This window comes from Callithrix jacchus, chromosome 1, assembly GCF_049354715.1.
Source record: "Callithrix jacchus isolate 240 chromosome 1, calJac240_pri, whole genome shotgun sequence".
Classification (NCBI taxonomy): domain Eukaryota; kingdom Metazoa; phylum Chordata; class Mammalia; order Primates; family Cebidae; genus Callithrix; species Callithrix jacchus.
The window spans coordinates 108,451,283-108,471,363 of record NC_133502.1 but is presented as its reverse complement, the minus strand read 5'-3'; the positions used below and the strand labels follow the sequence as shown (position 1 = coordinate 108,471,363).

General features: G+C 38.9%; 1 protein-coding gene across 8 annotated transcripts in view; it reads right to left on the bottom strand.

Moving 5' to 3' along the window:
* The window catches only part of SMARCA2 (SWI/SNF related BAF chromatin remodeling complex subunit ATPase 2), a 229,409-nt gene extending 209,556 nt beyond the window's left edge, over nucleotides 1–19,853 (bottom strand). Inside the window, exons 1-3 of one of the 8 annotated variants that reach the window (XM_078368139.1) lie at nucleotides 19,699–19,853; nucleotides 11,756–11,868; nucleotides 5,113–5,218 (exon numbers count right to left, since the gene is read on the bottom strand). The gene's annotated coding sequence lies outside the window, so the exon portion shown is untranslated. The remainder of the gene's footprint in view (nucleotides 1–5,112; nucleotides 5,219–11,755; nucleotides 11,869–19,698) is intronic. The other 7 variants (XM_078368141.1, XM_078368146.1, XM_078368164.1 and 4 more) reach the window with 7 other exon arrangements.
* Nucleotides 19,854–20,081: the final 228 nt, after the last annotated feature.

Here is a 20,081-nt window from a genome sequence, read left to right as displayed (position 1 = left end):
TGGGGAAAACCAATATGTGATTTAAATGAATTTTAAAAAGTATCTCAAGCTCAAAACACCTATGAATAGACTGTCACATCAACAGTCAAGAAAAATGGGTGCAAAAGTTTATTTGAGCTTGTCTTTCAAGTTGTGTCAACTCCATCTCAAGGGTTCTACAACAAAATGAAGGATGCCCTTTTTCTCACAATGTGCCTGGCTTGTCTGATATAAATTCTGTTTATCAGACCTCCTATCTTTGATGACATAAGCAGATCCCATTGGACAATCCGGTTCTGAGACTACTTGCTCAGAAAATTTAGTTAAGACATAATTTCCAAAAGGTAAGGCTTTGAAGATATTGGGGATAGGGATAAAGCAATTAGACGTAATTCAGAGATTAGAACTTATATTACCAGTGTTTAAAGCTTAATAAAGCCTTTAAAAAAGAACAGTTAGATAAGTCTCAGAAAGGAATCAGAGCAAAAGAAAAAAGTTTATTTGATGTGTGAACACTAAATAATCTCTAAATATGCGTTGCTATGTGTATAAAATTTATACATGCCTATCAGCCAGTTTGGTCTGCTAATTATGATACAAAAATATGGAAGAAAGGTCATAAAATTTCTTTTAGAATTAATCTGTACAATCCAAGAGATACATGATAACACTGTTGCATGGCAAAATCTTATAGAGCTATAGGATTATTATTTCCCTTCATGGTCTAAGGCTGCTTTGAAACTAGCTGGTCTTCCTATTGCTGATTTATGAGGCAGAAATGGGAGAGTATGGTAGGGATAAGTGTTCAGAGAGGAGTAGAAAGAAAAAAGACCAGGGTAATGTATGGGGCGACATGAATATTGTGTCCTGGGCTGCGTTAGTAAGCAATCTTGTCCTCTGTCTTCCAATTAGTAGGAGCGAGAACTCAGACACCAACAGGAGCTCTGCGGGCGGTGAAGACAGTGGGGTCAGGGTATCTGTTCTTCTGGTTGTGCTTCCAGGCAGCATGCCTCTAGCCAAGGCCACAGTTTTTCTGGAGGCAGGAGAGGGGGTGTCATCTTTTTCTTTTTAATTGTACTTTAGGTTCTGGGGTACATGTGCAGATCACGCAGGATTGTTGCGTAGGTACATACTTGGCAAGGTAGTTTGCTGCCTTCATCCCCCCCATCACCTATATCTGGTATTTCTCCCCTCATTATTCCTCCTCACCCTCCCCACTCCTGTTGTCCCTCCACTAGTCCCCCCCTACTGACTGCAGTATGTAATGCCCCCCTCCCTGTGTCCATGTGTTCTAATTCTTCAACACCCGCCTAAGAGTGATACCATATGGTGTTTGGTCTTCTGTTCTTGTGTCAGTTCGCTGAGAATGATGGTTTCCAGATTCATCCATGTCCCTACGAAGGACATGATCTCATCATTTTTTATGGCTGCATAGTATTCCATGGTGTATATGTGCCACATTTTCTTTATCCAGTCTATCGATGATGGACATTTGGGTTTGTTCCAGGTCTTTGCTGGGGGTCTTGTATCATTACTTACCCTGGGTTCTGCTGAAACTTGCTCCTTCCTCACTCTCTCATGCCTATAGCTGCTAATGGTTCTCCACAATTGCTATCCCTGAAATGCTTGCAATGGTGAAGATCTACTCTGTTGATTTCCTTGAACTATGCCCATACCTTTGTAAACGCCCCTTCATTAACATGCCTCAAAACCCTTTTGAAGGTACCGGCTGCTTTTTGCTTGGAACTCTGACTGACGCAATTGTCTTCTAACATAAATGGAGCATTAAGCTCTAACAAGGTAATTTTGGTAAATCCCAAGGAGATAAGGCAACAGTTTTTACTGACCTCTTTCTCTGGCCTTAGTAATAAAAAAAAATCTTAAAATATAATCTGTGGTTGATTATTGATGGAATAATGTTATCCTCATTAGTGCCTGCTCTTCTCTGGTAAGCCCAGCTCCTCAATTAACTTTAAACAAAATTATGGAACAACTTTATGAATTAAGTTTTGAACACATTAAATTTGAGATGCCTGATGGATAGTCTAATGGTAATACTTTCTAAGTGTTAAATATGAAACTTTGCCCCTGAGACAGTGAGTTCCACACTGCAGGCAATGTCCAGGCAGCAGCTGGAAAAGCAATGAATCACTTGTTGAGCTTCCTGATTTTAAGGTCTTTTCCAATGGGTACTTTTACGATTTTAAGCCATAATGTTCTATCACCATAATATTTATTATGAAAATGTTAGCTATTCAGTTGGATATTTTAATAAAATGGTACATGAACAATATACATACATCTGTAGGTATATTTATGCACAAAATCTTAAAGAATGTTTCTATCTTCAGTATGACATGGTGGAAGCTCTGGTCTCTAGAGAGAGCTAAACCTCTGTCTTCCTGCCAGCTCTCAACAGAAAGCTCTATGTCCTATGAAAGTTACCTAACATCTCTGAGTCTCAGTTTTCTCACATTTTTCTCATAGAGCAATGGTGAGAATTCAATGAGCTAACATCTAGAACAAATTTAGGTACTCAATAAAGGTTTCACATTCACCATTAAACTGTTCTTCCTGTTACATTAATTAATAGTGCAAAGATAAATAAGAATGTGTTTAAGAATTCTTTTCTAAATGGAAAAACCACAAAGTAATGATCCACACCTCTACTTTAGCATCTCACAACATGACATGACCCGGCAGATACACTGTTGAAGAAGGAGCCTTTCCCAAGAGAGCCAATATTTTAAAATACTATAAACACATTATCTTTTTATAGTGCCACTATCCATCTTATAGCCATTTTGTACTTAAAACATCAAAAAATTATAAGCCAGGCATTATTATCTCTATTTATAAAGGAAAGAATTTATAAAGAATTTATAACTCATTCATTATCCTATAGGAAGTAGTCTTTCCACTAAGTCATCGGGACATTTTACTCTGGTTGGGAAAACAAGACGAAAAAATTTAAAATTTTAAAAAATCAAATTACATATAGCAACATAGACATGTTACACAAGTTAAGCCAACTCATTTCTAAGCACATTTAAGAATTTGCGGAGTGGGAAGATCTCTGGCAATAAGAGAAACACGTAGCCTGTAGGTTCAGCACACTGGCAGAAACGAAACCAAATCCTGACTCCTTCATATTCAAGTTGTGTCACTTTGGACAAACTATTCAGCTTTCTACGCCTCAATTCCTTCATCTGCAGAATGGGGTTAAAATAGAACCTGCCCATAGGGTTATGATAAGGTTTAAATGAAACAATCTAGTTAAAGTGCTTATTAAAGCCCCTACTGCAGAGAAAGTGTTTAATAAGTAGAGCTGTTAATATTACAAGACAAAGCAACAGCGTCCTACTGGAAAGCTAATTTGCCGAGATCCACAGAAATAGTTAGTGACAAAGAAGAGACTAGAGCCTAGTTCCTGTCCAGTATCCTTCTGCTATGAATGAACCATCGCTTAATTAGGTTTTGAAACACAGGTGATAAGAACTTCAGCTAAAAGAAAGAATGAGGGCTAGATAATGCGCTGTCTATCTGAAATCTATGGACGTTGCTTTTCTCAGAAGCAGACACGTCAGAAGTACCTATGAGAAAACATAAACAAATCACATTCCTTCCAAACGTCCCCGTCTTCCTTGTGTGTGGGAAACTGCCTCACAGTTAAACACCTTATAACATGGTTCACTTGTGATTTCAGTGACCAAATCCCCTTCGACAGGTATAAAAAGGCACAGGCTTACAACACGTATGGCTCTTACCGTGACTAATGCCACAGCGAGGCATCAGTGTAGACAGTTCTGGCAGGACAAAAATGGATGAGGAGATTAAAGAACCAAAGTAAAGCCTGCCATCATCTTCGAGACTAGCCTGTGCTCAGTTTTATACACACTCCTTAACTACTTTGAGTCACCAGGGACTCATCACTCTCAGCCTTAATTAAGAAAGCATTTTTCTAGTCACGTGTTGTAACCAGGAGAGCAGTAGCCTTACAACCAGTTACCATAACATCCTTGGCTAATAGGACAAGCTCTTTAACAATGCATTAAGGCTGAATGAATTTGGGCAATCAAGAATAAAATGATAGTGAAACTTTAAACAAGAGTGTGCTTAAGATGATTCTTCAGGCTTTTCCCTGATTAGTTTTCTTCTGTTCGAAGTATTTATTGTTCATTTCCTTTTAAAAATCATTTCGCATGGATCCTAATCAATTGCAGTGAGCACAAGTTGACCCAAAATCTTTATTAGGCTCTTGTGGCACCATCTTCCTGACTTTTCTTGGAACAAAAGTAGAGCGTCCTTGGGTTTAGAAACTGCTTTTCTGGTTAATGAGGACTGAACAGTTTTATTCCTAATTACGGTAGTCCCTTTTATAATGTCATGTTTCTAGGAGATTGGAACATTTGCATCTTTAAACGCCAAGCCAGCAAAAACAGTTGTAGCTTATATTAAACTCTGAGTAATTATAATATTCTATTTAATTCCTTCAGACTAGGAGAGAGACTTCCACATGAACTGTCTGCAGATTCCCAGAGAGGAACAGAGGAGAACATTTCAGGATAATGCTCATAAGATAGGACTGAGTTGAGAAAGCTGCAGTTCTGAGGACCTGCATATTAACACAAGTGATGCAAGAGCCTAGGAGATGGCTTTCTCAGCTCTATCAGACTGAGGAATCTATTCATTCCTCCTCTTTCTTAAAGAATAGGGCGGCCTCCAGCTGGTTCTCTGTTAAACATAAGGAATTTAGAGGGTCTTGCTTAGATTATATGTTTGGATTTTAGCCAACGTATATGGTGTTGATATGGAATTTTCAAAGCGTATTACCCAGCAACATTCCTCTGCTGATTACTCCTTTTTGGCTCTGCATACTCAGTTTGTATTCTTCTAGTTGCTTCCTCTCTTTTTATTTTATTCCAGTTACTTAACTTCACCCTTAAAACCAGGAGAAGTTTGGTAATCACTTTTCCCCTTTAGCAAATATGATGGGCAGTAGCTGCCATCTCAACGACAACAACGGTGACAAAAGACAGAAGGAAATGATACATCCTCCCTTCACCTTGAGTCACTTTCCATACTCAAAAGTGACCTTGAGTCACTTTTTATGCTAATTCAGGCAAGACTTACTTTCAGGAAGAGGCCAGCATGGTATGATGCTTTAGCTTGATGGCCAGCATTGCCACCTGTGTCATCTTTGAATCTCAGCTTCCACATCTGTAACATGGATAACTCTCTGTAAAGATCAAGAGATAACACATGCAAAGCACAAAACTTGGTACACAAGGAAATGTTTGCTACACATGAGTTGCCTTTCCCTTTCATTTTAAGGTGGTCAGACATATCACTTAAAAGTCACATAAGGAAAGAAAATCTGCAGTGGAAACCTCAAAAAATTGTTAACCAGTGAAAATGTTTTTGGTAAGTAATTACAGAAAATTGGAGAATATTCTAAATATGAAACTTGTTTCATGTAATTCACCTGAGGCCTTTCAGGCAACATTTGGCAAGAATAGCCTATTTAAGAAAAGCATGATCCAGCAAGAGATCAGCATTTGCCTGCTTACCACCAGAGGACAACATCAGGCTATAATTAGTGTGTAAATGCTCCTTATGAAATACTGGCCTCGGTGATGTCAGACCCCAAAAGAGGTATGTGGTACTTTTTTCCAAGAGCATCCAAAGAGGGGGCATAGTGCAGTGGAAAGAATATTGGCCTTTGACTCCACGTCCTGTTACCTGTTTGCTAAATGCACATCTCTGAAATTGAGTTTTTTGGGTGTGTGTTTAATCTGTAAAATGTGAAAGGGAATTTTTGATTGCCTCGCAGGATGATTTGAAGCAGAGATTCTCAAACTTCAGTGTGTGCACAAAGAACCCGAAGACCTCGTTACAATGCAGTCTGGTTCAAGAAATTTGCAGTGGAGCCTGAGATACTGCATTGCCAATAACTCCTAGGAGATGCTAGTGCTGCTGGTTTGAGGACTACATTTGAGAAGCAAGGATTTAAAGGACTGTATGAGATATTATACATGTAAGAAGGACTTGTAGACTCTTGGGTACAACAAGTAGAGGGGAATGTCATTAAGAGCAGCTGTATTCACATACAGTATTTTATTTAGAATGAAAGGATGTGAAAGTCAGTAGCGTTACATATTGTCTTTAATATGTCTTTTCTCTAATATGTTAACATTACTGACTTTCATATCCCTTCATTCTTCTTTTCAGTGCTTCTAACTGTACCTGTTCAATAATTAATTTAATTTTTTTAATTTCAGTTACCTAACTTTACCCTCAAAACCAGGAGGAGTTTGGTAATCACTTTTCCCCTTTAGCAAATATGATGGGTAGTAGCTGCCATCTCAACAATGGTGACAAAAGACAGAAGGAAATGATACATTCTCCCTTCACCTTGAATCACTTTCAACACTCTTCTTTTAGTGCTTCTGGCAGTACCTGTTGAATAATTAATTTTTTTAGTGTAGTTAAGATAGGGCCTATGGAATATACCGTGCTTTGCACAGCACATATATATTGGAAAGAAGAAAGGGAGGGATAAAGGGAAGGAGGAAGGAAGGGCGAAAGGATAAAAATGCATTCTGTTTCATAGTACAGGTGGATGACTCCTCTTAGAGAAAAGGGAATGTCATAGAAAAAACGAAGGCCGGCCATTGACATATACATTGAATACATGAGGACAATCACAGTAAAGACAGGTTAGTTAAGATATTTACACTAATGATGGGGGAATTTAGGGATGGTATTATGAATAGACATGGCTTGATAAATTTCCAGAAACTATCTGCAGATTCAACTATTTCAGGGGTCCCCAATGCCCAGGCCATGAACCGGTACTGGTTGGTGGCCTGTTAGGAACGAGGCCACAAAGCAGGAGGTGAGCTGTAGGTGAACGAGCATTACCACCTGAGTGCCACCTCCTGTAGGATCAGCAGCAGCATTAGATTCCTGTAGCAGTGCAAACCCTATCGTCAACTGCACATGTGAGGGATCTAGGCTGTGCATTCCTTATGAGAATCTAACTACTGCTAGATGATCTGAGGTAGAATAGTTTCAGCCTGAAACCATCCCCACCCTGACAACCTGGTCCATGGAAAAACTGTCTTCCACAAAACTGGTTGGTCCCTGGTGCCAAAAAGGTTGGGACTGTTGGTATACTCTATCTCCCTGAAAGAGGTATAAAAACATAGATAAATTATTTTTGTCAAGAATATTTTTTTTTTTTTGAGACAGAGTCTCATTCTGTTGCCAAGCTGGAGTGCGGTGGTGCAATCTTGGCTCACTGCAACCTCTGCCTCCTGGGTTCAAGTGATTCTCCTGCCTCAGCCTCCTGAGTAGCTGGGACTACAGTCATGCACTACCACGCCCAGCTAATTTTTTTGTATTTTTAATAGAGATGGGGTTTCACCACGTTGGCCAGGATGGTCTCCATCTCTTGACTTCATGATATACCTGTCTCAGCCTCCCAAAATGCTAAGGTTAGAAGCGTGAGCCACCATGCCTGGCAGGAAGGAACATTATTTTTAGATCTGCATCCAAGACCACAAACCTTATCTATAAGTACACAGCATTTATTGAGCACTCACTGTATGCACAGCACGATACCAAGTACACTTCCTTTTTCCATGGAACTCAACCTCATGATTGTGTCACGGCACAGCCAAGTGGTACCAGGACCCAAGAGCAGGGCTGCATTGTCTTCTCATCATTTTTGGCAAGCTGGCTTTACCTTCCAAGTTTTAAAAAGACTCCAGAGGTAATCCTCAGTTACTGTCTACTAATATTTGGACTAACCGAAAAAAGACAAGCATTTAAAGGTGAATTCCCCTCGGGATCCTTTATTTAAATGATACCTTACCACATCACCCAGTCTCAGATTGCACCCTCTTTCACTCTGTCCTCATGTGAGCCCTCATTCCTGCTCATGTTCTCCCTAGCACTTGTCAAACACTCTGGAGTTTTCTTACTTGTTTTGTTATCATCCGTCTCCCTCAGTCAGACACAAACTCAGAGAGCAGGGATTTTTTTTTTTTTTTGCTCTGTTCACTACTGTATCCCAGCAACTGGACTTGCATCTACTCATAGCAGGTGCTTAGTAAATATTTGTTAAAAGAATAAATAAATAGGATTTTGAGTAGTTAAATGCTTTAACAACATTTTCTTAAAGCCCATTAGAGAAGGGACTGTGTGGTTTTATTTTTCCAAAAGGCATCCCTGGAATTCTGGAAATCATTATTTAACTCATTTTCTCCCAAATAAATAACTTTCTGTTTTGAATAAAGATGGGAGGCAATATAACGTATTGTCCAAGACTTAATGTTTATTTGACAGCGAACATGAATAGGACACATTTTTCTTCTGTGCCCCTTCCAAAAGCAAGGTGCTCATGGAGCCATGCAGGGGGCTCCCTGGAGAATTACTTATGAGACAGCTTCCTGGAGTATACAAAGTGACTGCTGAGTATCTAAGGTATCTCTTTTTCCCTTATCTTGGTGACCAGGAACCACAGGAACAAAATTGGGGAGGTTGGTTCATCTTTCCTCAGGCATTCAAGGAGAAAGAGCACCTCTGATGGGACCTTATCTCCCATAAACATCCTGGATCGAGGGGTAACCTTCAGCATCTCCTAAAGCAGAGAAGTGTGGTAAGAAATGCCAATCCCAGCCGGGTGCAGTGGCTCATGCCTGTAATCCCAGCACTTTGGCAGGCTGAGGCAGGCGGATTACCAGATCAGGAAATCAAGACCATTCTGGCCAACATGGTGAAACCCCATCTCTCTTAAAAATACAAAAATTAGCTGGGTATGGTGGGTGTACCTGTAGTCCCAGCTACTTGGGAGGCTGAAGCAGAATTGCTTCAACCTGGGAAGCAGAGGCTGTAGTGAGCTGAGATCACACCATTGCACTCCAGCAAGACTCTGTCTCAAAAAAAAAATAAAAAAATTTTTAAAAAAGTAAAAATTAAAAAAAAAAAAAGAAATGCCAATCCCTAACTCAAGGTTTCCCGGAGTTGTGCCAGGTGAATCCCAATCAGGCCTCAATTGAGACAGTGCTTCCCTCCTTCAGTAGACCACCTATTTTTTGATGGCTTAGAGTTACAGGCCTTCAGTTTAACTCCCAGTTCATTTGAAAGCTACTGAGTTGACCATGGTTCACTGCTGGTACCTAACAGAGCACAGTGTCACAGTGACCTGACCTTGGAAATGGTTTGGTAAGAGCTGAGCTCCAGCTTGTGAATCCTATTTTCAGTCTTCATGCAGTTTTAAGATTTAGCCCAATTTCCAGACCATCCCTGACCCAGGCTTGAAAATGGCTTTATTTCACACTTTGCGGCAGGAGGTAAGTGGGTTTCTATGTGAAAGTGATGGTGCCAAAGACATTTATGAACATTAAAAAATGTCTGAACATGGCTTAAAGCCACTCAGCCTATTTCTCATCCTGCGCCGTGCCTTGTGGAGCGTATGCAAGTTCAGAGCTCTCTTTGAAATCAGTGGCAGTTATGAGCTTGGAGCAACTCTGTGGGGCACTGAGCAATATAATAAATGAACCCCTTTGAAGACCAACCATTGTAGCTGGGCTCTTTTTGTGCTATCCAGCACAGATTTCTCTGGGTGTTCTGTGGGGCGGCGGGCAGTGGCCCACCAACACAACATTCTCTGGTTTTCAACTTTGGTCCTGACAGGTGAGAGGGGTTTAGGAAAGTAAGTGCTCCTATTTCCTTAAAGAATTGGCCTAAACCCTTTTGCTATTAACACCAGGGATAAGACATCCCGTGCCCACGTACCTTCAGTTAACAAAACAAAAGCTTCCTTTCACCTGCATGTGCTTACTGCTCTATGCAGCAGCAAAACCAGCAACAATAACAATAAGCAAAACAAAATAAGTCTGCCAGGAAACAAAGCAGACTTATTTGGATATCAGGGATTTTTCCAATTATTTATTTAGTTAAAAGCAGAGAATACAATCTGGGATATTTTTCATGTTTCTCCTGTGACATTGCAGACCAAGTTGATAATCTGATACCAAGACGAAATTTCCTGAATATTCTTAAACGAGAATTAAAGCTTTTTTATTGACTTTTGACTAAATATTTCGAAATGGCTAGTATCCATATTTCAAATAGTTAAATAAGATAAGTATGTTCAAGTTGCCGTTAAATATAATTAAGAAGGCTGAATTGGCGGAGTGCAGTGGCTCACACCTGTAATCCCAGCACTTTGGGGGGCCAAGGTGGGCGGATCACGAGGTCTAGAGATCAAGACCATCCTGGCCAACATGGCGAAACCCCGTCTCTACTAGAAATACTGAAATTAGCTGGGTGTGGTGGCGTGTGCCTGTAGTCCCAGCTACTCAGGAGGCTGAGGCGGGAGAATTGCTTGAACCCGGGAGGCAGAGGTTGCAGTGAGCTGAGATCCCGCCACTACACACCAGCCTGGTGCCGGGCGACAAAGCAAGACTGTGTCTCAAAAAAAAAAAAAGACTGAATAATTTGGCCCTATTTTTCAAGTACAAGTGTGAATGATTGCTTGAATGCTACCGCCTGCACTGGATGCAGATTCAACTAATTTTTGCTGAATCTATTCTTTACTTCTAACAATCACACTGTGAGATCAATATTGTTAACCCTACTTAGCAGATAAAAGAACTGAGGCAAGAGTTCCAATGGCAAAGAGCTGGTGTCAGAGTTGGCATCTACACCTAGGTCCTTTGACCCTCAAATCCAGCCCTCATTCCACAGCAGAATTTAGCTATTTCTCAAGCTACAATAATCTGTTCCTCTCTGCAATTAAAGTAACATTTATTCACAGTGAGCAGTATTTGAGCCAATACTGAGTCAGGGCCAAGTCCCTATAGGGGGCCTGATCAAAAGCGATTATAAGAAAAGTCAATACCAAGTGAAATGGACTTCAAGGAAACATTCATTTCTATATACGAATGTGGTATAAGAAAGTTCATTTTACTATCTTTGAAACTGTTTCTAAGATAAAGACAGATAGAATCATCTTTATAGTTACTGACTGGTGTAAGAACTTTTGTTTACTTTCTCATATTCAGCCTCGTTCCCAAACCCTGCTAGGTGAATATCAGATGAAAAATAAGTGAAGTGTAGGTAAAAAGAAATGGAAAATAATACTAAGTGGAAACCAGAGATAAATTATTCCAAAGGCACACCACACTGAAGATGAAGGCAAAACACAAAAATAAAACAAAAATATCAGGTGTAAGATAATAATAATAACTAATATGTATTAAGGACTCATGGTTTGCCAGACATAATGCTAAACATTTTTACATTGTTCCATTTGATTCTCACTGCATTCCTATGGAGCACATATTGTTATTTTTGCTAATATGTAGATGAAGAAATCAAAGCACAGAGAAGTTAATAGGCTTAAGATCAACCAACTAATAGATGATGGATGCTGAATTTGAAACCATGCATTCCCGCTTCAAGACCATACAAACATGCAAAAACATTGCCATTACTCGTGAAAAACCAATTGTTTCCTGGCATTTGGGTCTAAGAGAAATGGCTCTTTGTGCCCTCACGAATGGAACATAAATGATACTGAGGATGGTGCCTTTCCTTTTGAACAGCCTCCATGATGCTAAAAAGGCTGAGAGGCCTATGGCTATTTCTTGTTGGGCTCTTCAATGCCAGCTAAGGCCCCATGCCAAAATGCAATTCAGTAAAAGTGAGTAATAGTAAAAGGGGCCAAAACAATATGGCTCAAGTATTTAGTTTGATGGTTTACCTTGATCTTGAGATATAATCTAAACTATCTGGAGAGATGGATGGACTTCATGTCCTTTAGGCAATCCTCCATGGAGCCTCCTTAGCTGTAAACATTCCTTGAGCACTGCTCTGCTGAAGGGAAAAGAAAAATCATAACCATATAGAATGGAGATCATAAATCTGGAGTGAAACTAATCTCAGTTGTGCCTTCAGTGTTACTTAGCAGTCCTATTACATGTGCTTCTCCCGTTTCCCTCAGCTGCTGTTCTAAACTTTCTCCACTCTTCAAAACTTTCAATCTTCTCTTTTTTGGGATGCCCTTGCTTCTAATTTAGGGACTAGCAACTATCAGGAGCAGCTTCTTTAATTTCCCTGTCCATTCACTCATAAGCCCACCTGTGCCTGCATCGACTTTTTCTTTGTCCTAGCAAAATTTGTTTCTAGCAAAACACAATTTTCCTATCAAAGGCAAGCCCATCCACTGGAGCTATGGAAATTATTCTACCTTGGACATAGAAGGGTTTTTTGCCTGTTTAACTTCTATGTCCCATTGGTGACCCATTTATTTAGCACCCTTATACCTCTTCCTCTGATAACTATATTTTTTAGAAAGTGAAAGTTAAATTTACTACCTATGATTTCACATCATCCACTCACTCTGATCCATTCGAACCCATATCACTGCAGAGACAGTCTTGCTTCACCCTCTAACCCAGTGGAATAAGCATTGTTAGTAATCTGACTCTTCTTCCATTCTTGGAGCTCTGGCTTTGTCTATTTTCTCTCTCACCTGGCTTACCTCCTACCGCACTGACTGTTCCTTATCCAGTGACTTGGTTCGTTTCTGTTTCTTTGTCCCCTTTTAAATGTCAGTGTCTTTTTGTCTCTTTTTACCTGCTTTTGGGGGGATCTTGTCCCTACCGCAGTTTAACATATAAAACTCTATCCTAAAGGAGAAGTCAAATTATCTTTGTTTGCAGATAATATGATCTTATATTTGCAAAACATAAACGTTTCATTGAAGAAATATTAGAGCTGATCAATTCAGTAAACTTGCAGTATACAAAGTCAGAATACAAAAATGAGTAACATTTCTATATACCAACAATAAACAATCTGAAAAAGAAATCAAGAAAGTAATCCCAGTTACAATAGCTACAAATAAAATTAAATTCCTAAGAATTAACTTCATCAAAGAAGTGAAAGATCTCTACAATGAAAACTATAAAACACTGATGAAAGAATTGAAGAGGACACACAAAAAATGGAAAGAATACTTCATATTCATGAATTAGAAGAATCGATATTGTCAAAATGTCCATACTGTTCAAATAATTTTTGATTCAATGCAATTCCTATCAAAATACCAATGACATTCTTCAGAGAAATAGAAAAAAGCAATCTTAAAATTTATATGGAACCACAAAAGACCCAGAATAGCCAAAGCTGTCCTGAGCAAAAAGAACAAGATTGGAGGAATAACATTACTTGACTTCAAATTATACAACAGAGCTATAGTAACCCAAGCAGCATGATACTGGCATAAAAACAGTCACACAGATCAGTAGAAAAAGACTAAGAACTCAGAAAGAAATGTATATATCTATAGTAAACTTCTTTTTGACAAAGGTGCCAAGAACATACATTGGGGAAAGGACAGTCTCTTCAATAAGTGATGCTGGGAAAACTGGATATCCATATGCAGAAGAATAAAACTGGACCCTATGTCTCACCGTATTAAAAAATCAAATCAAAATCAATTAAAGACTTAAATCTAAGACCTCAAATTATGAATCTAATGAATGAAAACATTGGGGAAACTCTCCTGGACATTGGTCTGTCTTGAGAAACACCTCACAGGCACAGGCAACCAAAGCAAAAATGGACAAACAGGATCACATAAAGTTAAAAATCTTCTGCACAGCAAAGGATACAATCAACAAGGTAAAGAGACAAACATAACAAATCAAAACTACAATGAGCTATCATCTCATTCCAGTTAAAATGGCTTTTATCCAAAAGTCAGACAATAACAAATGCCAGTGAGGATATGGAGAAAGGGGAACCCTTATATACTGTTGATGAGAATGTAAATTAGCACAACCATTACAGAGAACAGTTTGGAGGTTCTTCAACAAAGTAAAACTAGAGCTACCATATGATCCAGTAATCCCATTGTTAGGCATACACCCCAAAAGAAAATAAATCAGTATATTGGAGAGATATCTGCACTCTCACATTTATAGCAGCACTATTCACAATAGCCAAAATTCAGAAGCAACCTAAGTGTCCATCAACAGGCAAACAGATAAAGAAAATGTGGTTCATATACACAATAGAGCATTATTCAGCCATAAAAAAGAATGAAATCTCATTTGCAACAGCATGGATGAAACCAGAGATCGTTATGTTAAGTGAAATAAACCAGGCACAGAAAGAAAAACATCACATGTTCTCACTTATTTGTGGGAGCTAAAAATTAAAAAAATGGAACTTGTAGAGATAGAGAGCAGAATAATGGTTCACTAGAGGCTGGGAAAGGTAGAGGGGGATTGGGGCTAGGGAGTGGGATGGTTAACGGGTACAGAAAATAGAAGAATGAGTAAGATGTAGTACCTGAATAGCACAGTAAGGTGACCACAGTCAATACTAATTTAATTGCACACTTAAAAATAACTAAAAGAGTATAATTTTAACACAAAGGATAAATGTTTGAGGTGATGGATACTCCATTTATTTTGATGTGATTATTATGCATTATATACCTATATCAAAATATTTCATTTTATGTACCCCATATATACACCTACTATGTACCCACAAAAATTAAAATTAAAAAGAAAAAATAGGAAGAATAAACAGGGTATAGTAAAACAAATAAATAAATCTCTTTCCTAAGCTCTAGTCCCTTCCATACCAACTGTTTTCTAAATAGTTTCATTTAGATATCCTACAAGCATTGCAAACTCAGTATGTCCAGAATTGAACACATTAATTTCTGCTTAGGTGTCTATTCCCAGTTACTCTACAAAGCCTATTCTTCTTTCTGTATTCTTTGCATTATATTTATTTATTTATTATTTATTTATTTTTTAGACGGAGTCTCGCTCTGTTGCCCAGGTTGGAGTGCAGTGGCACGATCTTGGCTCACTGCAATCTCTATCTCTCAGTTTCAAACAATTCTCCTGCCGCAGCCTCCTGAGTAGCCAGGACTACATGGTATTTTACGTTATATTTATACTCTTTATACTAATGAATGTTTAGACCCTCTACCCAGTTTCCCAAGCCAAATGTTTGGGAAACTTTGATTCTTTTCCTACCTTGTAAACACCATATCCTATTTATTCTTCTTCTTGCATCTCTCCCACATTTTATGGGCTATGAGGTTACTTGATTAAGTCCATGAACTTCCTTAACTACTGCAATACACTGCGTGACATTTGCCTGACCTCTAAGAATTGCCTTCCCTAATTCTTTTTTCACTGTGGCCCTAGAACTCAAAGACAGATACTTGATGTTAATTCCTTTCTTACAATTGATCTTTAGCATCTTGTAACTCACAGCACACAATTTAAAACCTTTTGTCTACCTGAAAAACACATATTCATGTTTCTTCTTCCTCTGGGATGTTTTCCAGGACAGATTTAGACATGTTATCCTAATCTGCCACTCAACTTTGTGGATCATCCAATGCTCATATTTTCATGTTTGCAAGTCTGATTCTCTAGTTGTTTCAATGACTTGATAACAAGTCCTTGCCTTCTTAATTTTGTATCCATGGCATGTAGTATACTTTTAGTGAATGAAGAAAGTGTGTGTGTGTGTGTGTGTGTGTGTGTGTGTGTGCGCGTGTGTGTGTATTTTTAAGTATATAATTGCAATGACTGGCAAAAAAATCGCCTGGGGAATCTCAAAGCATGCCCTGCCAAAATTAAAATCAGAATGCCTACTTGATTACATATACTTTTGAGAAGCACTTAGGAATGTATCCTGACTACAATTTATGCTATAGTAAGAATGTGTTCCACCACTGGGACATGCACACACGTTTAAGAGCTCTGTATTATGGTGGTGATAGTGCTTAATGTTTTTGACCAATAGACTCCAACGATCCCCATGAATTAGCTGCAGTATACGTTGGAAAGGAGATTAGGTGAGGTCTGTGTAATACTCTGTTGAGACGCTCTTCTTTAAGGAAACCAGTTTCAGTATTTCTAACAATAGAACCTCAGACCCCACAGATTTTTCAGACATGCATCTGAGTCCATCAAATGCTGAGGCTTAAGAGACACAAGCCCCTTTCCGCGATTATAGCCGTCACCACTGGCTTGCGTACAGGGTTAGGGAAGATGGGCGGCATTTTCTTTTTTAGAGAGAGGTTTTTTACACTTGTTGTCTGAACTTTCTCTTTAATTTCTCTCACAACAGGAGACCAAAATTAATTATTTCCTCATAGTAACTCTTTCTTCCTCTCAAGGGAAATATTATATACAAATTGGAAGTATTATACATTGAGTAATGAGAAAATGTTAGGATTTACTAGAAAAGCTAAGAGATCATTTGTATTCAATAGTTGCTGTTGTTTTCCAGCGCTATGGAGGGAGATGACTTGGCATAGACTCCTGTTTACAAGCTGGGTAACCTGAGGCAAATCTTACCCTCTGTCTCTCATCCTTTGTTTCCCGTTTAACACTGAAGTTTGTGTTTCGGGGTGAAAGAACGTCTAACTTAATCTGCCTATTTAGGGTCTTTTATTCCAGTCTTTGTGAAAATTCAACCCTCATCTAATCTGTTACTTCAGTCAATATACAATTAACATACTATTCAAGATTTATTGGCTGATAACTTCATCATTGCCACCTTTTTATCAAATTGATTTAATAATGGATGAAGCTAGGCCTAGAACATGCTTTATGCATTTGACTTCTATCCTGGCTTAGGGCCTCATTAAAATTTGAATTTTGATGGTTAGCTTATATTTTAACCAATATACTAATTCTCCCTCTACTTTTTAATCCTTAAAAGAAAATCAAAATTTTAATAAAACAGAATCAGAAAAAAATAAGTCATAGTTTAGAAGGATGCAAACAACAGGAAAAGAGGGGGAAAAAGCAGATTGTCAATGACTCTTAAAGAGAGAAATGTGTGCTATGGGAAATGGTATATATTGGTCAAGACCAAAATAACTTACAACTTTTTAAGAAAGATGCTAATACTTTTGCTTATTAGTGTTATGAAGAGTCAGTACTACAACTGGTACAACTAAACAAGGGGTGCCTTTTTTACCTGCTTCACAAAATTGTTATAAGAATTAAATGTGGTAACATGTATGAAAGCAATTTGCCGATTACAAAGTTCTCCATAAATGTCTAGTGTTGCCAGAGCAGCCATTTATTAGAGACTGTCAACTTTTGGGTCACTAATTTCTATGTGGCTTCATGGGCTTTAATTCAATGAGTTTCAGGAAACAATAGACCTTGATCAGTGCTACAGAATTTGCCCACATAAGAATACCAAATATACCACCTGCAGAGTATTTTATTTGCTTTAAAGGCCCAAGATCTTTTTCTTATTTTAAAAAATGCATAAGACTTTCTGTTTTTGAAACCATAAGTGGCACTGACATCTCTCAAGAATGAAAGCACTATTGTCTGGTTTTAAGTTGCCTCTCCTTCTTATTAGGCGAGGATGTTGTTGGCAGGAATGAATAATTAGGTAACTCTTTGTGGGCACATTTTCTTCAAGTCCCAAGGGGAATGTACAATTGTAACATCTCCTTGGATTATTTCACAAACATATGGCAAATGAAGCACCTGAGCCAGATGTACAAGCATATTATAGTATGTCTGTTTTAACTTAAAACTGTGAAATACATCAGATGGTGAAGTTATTTTGGTTGTGAACATCCATCATGGAAACAGTATGGAAGCATCTTTTCTTTATTGTCCATTTTACTTGGACTGGAAATAATCAAGAACAAAACAGTTTGGAAATCATCATTTGCAGTACAAGATTCCAGGTAAAGTTCGAGACCTAATGAAGTACATGGTCTGGATTTAGTTGGGCCTCAGACATCCCCACATAGTTTGTTAATGCCTATTGCCAGTACTCACTGCTGGCAGGCCTGGAGTCTCAGATTACCCATGATTATTTTCAGTTCTTTTTCTTCCCCCCTCATCTCGTGTTTTCACTCCTCTGGAGATGCATATGGGTTATTTAATAGATATTGTTTAAATAATGATAATATATTTTCTACTGATTCAGTAGAGAATTTTTGCTGTTTTTATTTTTAACCCTATTTTATTTATTTATTTATTTATTTATTTTTGAGATGGAGTCTTGCTCTGTCACCAGGCTGGACTCAGCTCACTGCAACCTCCGCCTCCTGGGTTCAAGCGATTCTTCTGCCTCAGCCTCCAGAGTAGCTGGGACCCCAGGCACGTGCCACCGCACCTGGCCAATTTTTTTGTATTTTTAGTAGAGATGAGCTTTCACCATGTTGGCCAGGATGGTCTCGATCTCTTGACCTCGTGATCCGCCCACCCTGGCTTCCCAAAGTGCTGGGATTACAGGCATGAGCCACTGTGCCCGGCCTTTTAACCCTATTTTATTGTTACAACATTGATTATTTATTTTACTGAAGAGTCATCACCTGGTATTGGCTTCTTGGAATCATAGTAATCTAAGCATAAATACCCATCCCATTTGCTAGTGGGAACACTGTATTTCAAAATAAATAGTATAATTTTTAATCTGAGTTACTCACGTTTCCAAATTAGAAGCTATAGATGCCACAGAACTCTCAAGTGTACAGTAAGAAAATAAAAAATACCCAGGCATGGGCAGGTATATTTTCCCTTCAATGCATATGTGCAAATTGCATTAGCATTAATGAGTGCTATGCACATATACTTAAGAGAATGTGAACCAAATCACAATGTGGTCTATTTCCTTATCCATGTTAAAAAAAAAAGTGATGGGGGTGGGGTGTGGCGAGGAGAGCTAACATTGTATTCCTGAGCTTTTCCTGAGAATTAGAATTACACAGGGCTGAAAGCATGCAAACAGTATGGTGGCGGTGACACCACGGAAAAGTCACTTACTTTTTACAGCCAGTATGGCATACAGCAGAGATTTGGGGGTTGAATTACTATGGTTGGCAATGTTGAAGCTGACAATAGAGGTCTTGAGAGTCCTGGATATTCTGGCTTTGTGTTGCATCAAAATAAGGAAACAAAATATTTATGAACTTAATTCTGCCTCTCAACTTTTCTCCCTTTGAATGGCAATTCTCTGCATGATGATGTGTATAGACGTGCAGTTCAGATGTGTTCCTAGCCAATATAGCATTTCATAATGTGGTGCACCTGTGTTTTCTTGGTCATCCTGTTGTCACCAGGGTGTGTTAAAGCACTCTCTCCAAAATAATTGAGTAGGAGGCAGTGCAGGGAGTATCGGAGAAGGGGACAGGATCTCTCCTCCCCCTTTATTTCTAATGTCTTCTCATTTGGAAAGCCTTGGAATGTAGATTTAATTTCAAGTGACAATGTCAGGTTTATTCCAGTTCAGAGATGTTGATAAATCTCTGAATGGGACTGTGGTGACCCTATGTGCCCTCATACTCTACCTATCACACAGGGATGTAACTATATTTATAAAACACACATCTAATATTGTAGAACGGCTAAGGTCAGGGCATCTGAGCCACACAGTATCAGGCATACAACCACACAAAACTGCATCACACAGAGGCCCCCTTTGCAAAGCTGCTAACCTAAGAACGTCTCTCCCAGATTAGTAGGGCCGCCAATGTGTTAATGACCCTCAACCTTAGCAAGCCCAGCACTCTGATGAGTCTGAGAAATGGACTTTAAGCATTGGGAGAAGCCACAAAAAGAGAAACATAATGACTAGCAATGTAGGCAGACAACAAAACAAAAATACTGATTTTTGTGCCCTTACCTTCATTTCCCCCCTGAAGATTTAAACTTCTGATGGTAAAAGCAATAATATTCTGACCTTAAAGGGCTGAGGTTCTGTTGCCAGTGGTTGTTTAAAGGATCATTCCTCAGCGGCATTGTATCACCAGCCCTAGCAGCAGCGGCAGTGGTGACGACAACCACAAAAACTGGAGTTCAGTCATATTGGCATCGGATTCTGGAAAGGGGAGGGCAGGGAGAGAGGGAGTCTATTGGCCTAAAAAGCTGAAACATCTGCTGGAGTTATTAACAGCTTTTTGGCTGAGTTCAGCAGCAGGGCACCTTGTGGTTGATAGATTCTTCTCTCAGCAATTCAAAACAATGCAGTTAAAGCAAATTCCTCATTTTCAGAGCACAGCTTAATGA